This window comes from Schistocerca cancellata, chromosome 9 (assembly GCF_023864275.1).
Source record: "Schistocerca cancellata isolate TAMUIC-IGC-003103 chromosome 9, iqSchCanc2.1, whole genome shotgun sequence".
In the NCBI taxonomy this organism is placed as follows: Eukaryota; Metazoa; Arthropoda; class Insecta; order Orthoptera; family Acrididae; genus Schistocerca; species Schistocerca cancellata.
In genome coordinates this window covers 103,964,944-103,971,689 of record NC_064634.1, presented here as the reverse complement: position 1 = coordinate 103,971,689, position 6,746 = coordinate 103,964,944, and the positions used below count along the sequence as shown (strand labels likewise).

The following is a 6,746-nucleotide window of genomic DNA, read 5'->3' as shown; positions in this document are numbered from 1 at the left end:
ATTAAGTAAGTGCTACTACACTTAAAACTTCCGGGCTGATAGGCCGTGGTCAAAGTATAAAACTCTCCCTGACGTTTCGTCTCGGACTGCGGGAGACTTCCTCGGCAGTACAGCGGCGAACTGCGAAGAGAACTCGAGGAAGCGCTGATTATATAAGCAGTACAGAGGGCGCCACTGTCAATCACGTGGCGTCGGCTATGAGATTGTCTCTGGTAATGTCAACATTCTCTATTGAAAGTAATCGATCGTCACGCTTGCGGTGCAACGCTGACATCCAAATTTTATCCATTTTAACACCTTCGTCTTTCCTGTTAAAATTATTACGGTGTTTATCAATATCGATAGGAAATCCAGGAAATACATGCGTGCATAATAATGTGAGGTTTTTGATATAACGCTCGTCTCGTTGAATTTTATTTCATAATCACCTTCCTGGTAAACATGTTCCGCTACGGCCGATTTATCAGTGTGAACCAGGGGCAATTCCTCTTATGTTCAACAAGACGGGTGTTCACACTTCTCTTTGTGGTACCGATATAAACCTGCACATAACTACAAGGAATTTTATATACCCCCGGTGTAGCCAAAGGGTGTCGTGCATCTTTTGTCGAACTTGAACATTCTTTTATTTTCCAGGTGGGTCTGCAAATAGTTTCCACCCCATAGTTTCTTAAAACTTTCCCGATGCGATCTGTGACCTTACTAATGAACGGAAGAAAACGTTGCCCTTTGGCGACTGTTGTTCATCGTTGCTCCTGATTCTCTGCCTAGAACGAAGTGCTCGATCTATATCCTTGCTAGAATAGCCATTCTTCATGAAAGTTGACCGTAGATGTTCAATCTCATCTTTTAAATAAACAGGTTCACAAATTTTGTACGCTCTGTCTACCAAGGTTTTCATTGCATCTTTTTATTGTCTAGGGTGGTGGTTTGAATCTTTATGAAGATAACGATCAGCATGTGGCCTTTCTATACACCTTATGGCTCAATGTTCCGTCCCGTCGTTTAATCACAGACACATCCAGGAAATTCAATTGCCCGTTCCTTTCTGTCTCCATAGTAAATTGGATTTTCGGATTAATGCTGTTTAAATGTGTCAGGAAGGCATCCAACTCCTCTGCTCCGTGTGTCCATACTACGAACGTGTCATCGACATAGCGATACCGTCTGGCTGGTCTCTTACTGGCAGTCTGCAACGCCCGTTGTTCAAAAGTCTCCATAAATAAGTTAGCCACAGCAGGACTAAGAGGACTGCCCATAGCCACCCCGACAATCTGTTCATAAAAGTTATTACTGTATTGAAAGTAGGTTGTGTTGAGGCAGTGTCGGAATAATGCCACAATATCGCTAGGAAAAATATCCGCTATGCATAAGATAGCTTCGTTAACCGGAATCATGGTAAATAACGACACAATATTAAAACTGACGAGGATATCATCCGGGCCCACACTCGTTTATTTTAACTTGTCAATGAAATGAGCTGAATTTGTAATATGACTCTCCGTCCTACCAACATAAGGTTGTACTAATGAGGCAAGGTGTCTATCTAACTCGCGTGTTGGTCCACCTACAGCGCTGACAATTGGCCTCAACGGAGTCTCAAGTTTATACACTTTGAGTAAGCCATAAAGTCTAGGTGGCTACGCTTCTGTTTTACAAAGTAGCTTCTTATTGTCGGAGGCGAATGAAGACGCTTTCACCAGTCGATTGGTCATTCTTAAAATCTTCATAGTCGGATGTTTCTGGAGTTTTTTGTAAATGGAGGGAACCAAATTATCATTGATTTTTCCGTGATAGTCCTCACTATTCAGTATGACGGTGGCTTTACCCTTATATAGAAAGGCCACACATACTGATCATTGGCTACATAAAGATTCAAACCGCCGCCCTAGACAATAAAGAGGTGTAATGAAAACCTTGGTAGACAGGGCGTACAAAATTTGTGAACCTGTTTATTTAAAAGATGAGATTGAACATCTACGGTCAACTTTCATGAAGAATGGCTATTCTAGCAAGGACATAGATCGACCACTTCGTTCTAGGCAGAGAATCAGGAGCAACGATGAACAACAGTCGCCAAAGGGCAACGTTTTCTTCCGTTCATTAGTAAGGTCACAGATCGCATCGGGAAAGTTTTAAGAAAGTATTGGGTGGAAACTATTTTCAGACCCACCAGGAAAATAAAAGAATATTTAAGATCGGAAAAAGATGCACGACACCCTTTGGCTACACCGGGGGTATATAAAATTCCTTGTAGTCGTATACAGGTTTATATCGGTACCACAAAGAGAAGTGTGAACACCCGTCTTGTTGAACATAAGAGGAATTGCCCCTGGATCACACTGATAAATCGGCCATAGCGGAACATGTGTACCAGGAAGGTGATTATGAAATAAAATTCAGCGAGACGATCGTCATATCAAAAACCTCACATTATTATGCACGCATGTATAGAGAGGCTATCGAGATTGATAAACACCGTAATAATTTTAACAGGAAAGACGAAGGTGTTAAAATGGATAAAATTTGGGTGTCAGCGTTGCACCGCAAGCGTGACGATCGATTACTTTCAATCGAGAATGTTGGCATCACCAGAGACAATCTCATAGCCGACGCCACGTGATTGACAGAGGTGCCCTCTGTACTGCCGATATAATCAGCGCTTGCTCGAGTTCTCTTCGCAGTTCGCCGCTGTACCTCCGAGGAAGTCTCCCGCAGTCGGAGACGAAACGTCAGGGGAGAGTTTTATACTTCGACCAAGGCCTATCAGCCCGGAAGTTTTAAGTGAAGACGATACCGGCCGCGAAAGCTTACATCGTATGATTAAGTGTGACTAGTTCAAAAGCATCAATATAGGTTTTCACATAGTGCTACCACTCACTAGATTTGTTGACGTCTTAATTTATGTAACCATGCTAGTACAGTTGGGATCAACATAATCCAGCAAGCACATTGGAAGCATATATTTCTGTTGCTTTCAGTGCCATTATTTTAAGGAGTTTGAATTTCTCCCTACTACTCAATTGTATCATATGACGTTTAGTTCATTCTTTTATTTACAATAGGTTAAAATTTATTCATTGTTTTTGCACTGAGTACCGCTGAGGTCAATATGACCCCAACAAGGACTATTTTATTGCCTTTTGAATGTAACATTTATGAAAACAGAATGATTACTGTTACGTTCAACAGTGGTTGTACACTTATAACAATCAAAATATATTTCGCTTATTTTTGTACTCATGGTAAGAGTCTTTTCCACCAGCTGTTGTATCCTTCCTATTACCACTAGGGTCAATATTATCCCATGGGTACATTGAAAACACTGTTTTCAATGCTATTATTTTGAAAATATGTGATATTCACCCTCTTAGTCAATTGTATCCTATGATGCTTTGTTCAGTTTTATATTTACAGCACATTAAAATGTATTCATGGTTCTTTGCGCTGAGTACAACAGGGGTCGATATGACCTCAACTGTAATATCATTCTTTTCCTTGCATGTAATATTTATGAAAATATCTGTTAAATTAAGCAGCTGGAATGTGTGTTTTTATATTAGTTCATTGAAGTACTACCAATTTATCCTATGTAATTTACTTGGTGCCTCTATAGCTGCAACAGTACTCAGTAAAACAAATAAATTGTGGTAGCACGACGGTTAATAAAATGAAATGTTTTGAGATATAAATCCCATCTTCAGTCTACAATGACAACACAGATACATTTAACAAAAGTGCACATAGATATTAAAGTTGTTTTGTATATCTCATCCTGGAACGACTTTAATGTTCATGGGCACTTTTATTAGAGTATTGACGTTCTAGACTGAAGATGACATTTATACTACAAATCACAATGCGTTATTTAACAACCATTTTGTTACAGGTAGCGGTCTATGAAAAACTTTTTCAAATTGAGTTATTTTTGGATATTAATGTACCAATTCTGCCTAGGAGACATCGAACGTGTGAAAGTTTCAAATCCTGAAATTCTGACCGTAATCAAACAAATATCAGTTCTCAGTTGTACAGTAATGTGATACAGTAGTCAGTGCAATGTTGTATATAAAGTCATGAGGCGTCTAATATATTTTAGAGGTCTTTCAGATTTTGTTGGAAGATAGACATATGAATTCATGGTTTGGGAGATTTCGAGCGGTTGTTGAGCCGCCTTTCTTGATAATACGAGGTGCTACTGGGTAAACAACACTCTCGAGTCCGGTCTTTTAACGTGGAAAGATTGTTGTACAGATATACCTCTTTGGACTTTGCTTTTACACTTTTCTATATTACTTGCGCATATATGAGAACTTACTTAGATTATTTTTCGCATATCTGTAACTTATAATAATTTTTGCACAATATAAGTCAAAAGAACATATAGCTCTGGAGCCGCTGCATTCTTGTACCATATTTCGTAAAGGTGGTAAACAATGAATGCGTTAAGCTTAAATGCGATGTCCTTGGGGAAGGTACACAACCAAGATGAACAGCAGTGCAGGGAAGCTACATCACTTCCAAAGTACTTCTTGGTCATCCGTCACAGTCATTGTGCAATCAAGATGGTAAGCATAACACACTCTAGATATTTCGACATCATTGCCTACCCAGAAGCAATGAGCCTAAACTAAACACCGGAAATGCCATCTTTTGATGGAGCATAGCCTTCTGACAGGCGTGGTAACAAAAAAAACTTGAAGTTAAGTGACTGGCTACAGCGTGCTTTTATGTATATCTTGAACAGACAATCACGGAAAAGGCTGCCAAATCTGTATGTGTGACGTGTAAAGAAATCACTCAGCAGCTCCTGTGATCCTTCTCCACCTATACTGAGGATAGTAAAATTAACAGCGAATTTTATCATTAATATATTTTCTCATCGAATTTTAATCCTGCTCTTGAACTTTTCTTTGATATCCGTTACTGTTTCTTCGATGTACAAATTGAACAGTATAGGTGAAAGAATGCATTACTGTTTTACACCACTTTTAATCTGAGAATTTCATTCTTGGTCTCACATTTCTATTTTTCTCCCTTTTTTCTTGTGCATATTGCACACAAGAATGAAAAATGGTCCTATCGTTGTACAAAAGAAAGGGGATTATGTCCTCGGCAGAGTTAGGGATTTAAAAGAAGGGAACTAACTTTTCGACTTATCTGGTAGCTTCAAAGACATTTCAATCAAATCATCATGACATACTCACACTTTTTTCGTTGTTAGTATTAGTACCCATTTCATGTAATACGAGGCGGGACAAATGAAAATTCCCCAGAGAGCAGAGTTCCAGGGTACAAAGAAACACACACCAGAAGAAAGGAGATACAGTACTCTGACCACAGCAGATGTTGGAAGTGACCATCTTTGATCTCTTGGCACTTTCTATCCCTGGTCAGCAAGTTGCTGAAGGATGATCGAACCTTCCCGGGTTCGATTCCCGGCGGGGTCAGGGATTTTCTCTGCCTCGTGATGACTGGGTGTTGTGTGATGTCCTTAGGTTAGTTAGGTTTAAGTAGTTCTAAGTTCTAGGGAACTGATGACCATAGATGTTAAGTCCCATAGTGCTCAGAGCCATTTGAAACTTTTTTTATGATCGAACCAATCCGCGATTTTGCGTGTGGCCTATTCAGATATATACTGAAAGCACTCCGTCTTCAGGCCACGAGTGGCCTACCGGGACCATCCGACCGTCGGGTCATCCTCAGCACACCGCTCTCCCAGTCGTAAGATGGTATTCTTGACCGAAGCCGCTACTATTCGGTCGAGTAGTTCCTCAATTGGCATTACGAGGATGAGTGCACCCCCAAAAATGGCAACAGCGCATGGCGGCCTGAAGGGTCACCCATCCAAGTGCCGACCACGCCCGACAGCGCTTAACTTCGGTGATCTCACGGGAACCGGTGTATCCACTGCGGTAAGGCCGTTGCCATTCAGATATATACTGCAGAAAAAAAATTATTACACCTGGAAAGGCGACGTCGATTTTGATCCGATGACGGCATTTGCCACCTAGATGATAATAGATGTACTTGTAATGGTTTCATTGTCGTCCATCAACAGATAGCGTAGTGGCATAGCCCCCTGAGTCTACCCTATAGTAGGTAATTCTCACAATCAGAAGACTCCGTGTGGTGAAAACTTGTCAGACCAGCAGGCAACCATGCCACGTAGATATACTCGTGCTTCCTACATCCAGTTGAGCGAGTCTGAAACGGGTCGTATTGTACCCTTCCGAATGGCGAAGAATTGTCACACAAGGTGGACACGCTGCGTCAGTTGTTCAACGATGCTGGTATTAGTGGTCACCTGAACATTCTCACATCCATAGACGAGGTTCTGGACGCCCACGCAGCACACACGCCCTACAGGACCATCATATTGTATGGACAGCGGTGGCAGATCGTACAGCTGTCACAGCACAGGTAAGAGGGCTTGTGAGCCCAGACATGTGAACACGAGTGTTGCCAACCGGTTATTAGGAATCGACGTGTACAGCTCGGCTGGTGCCGTCAGAGGATCACTTGGAAAATAGAATGGCGCCCCGTGGTCTTCAGCGATTAAAACAGATTCTGCCTGCATGGAAGAGAGGGTCGTTTGCGCATACGACGTAGACCTGGTGTGCACTGTCTCCTAGAGTGCATTCATATCGTTTGAGGTACGATAAGCTGCAACACTCGCTCACCTTTGACGTTTCTGGAGTGGACGCTAACCAGTGCTCAATACCTGCAGAATGCTATTAGATCCG

At 41.5% G+C, this 6,746-nt stretch overlaps 1 pseudogene; it reads right to left on the bottom strand.

The window, feature by feature from the left end:
• Positions 1–5,811: 5,811 nt before the first annotated feature.
• LOC126102177 (5S ribosomal RNA) lies at positions 5,812–5,929 on the bottom strand (annotated as a pseudogene).
• Positions 5,930–6,746: the final 817 nt, after the last annotated feature.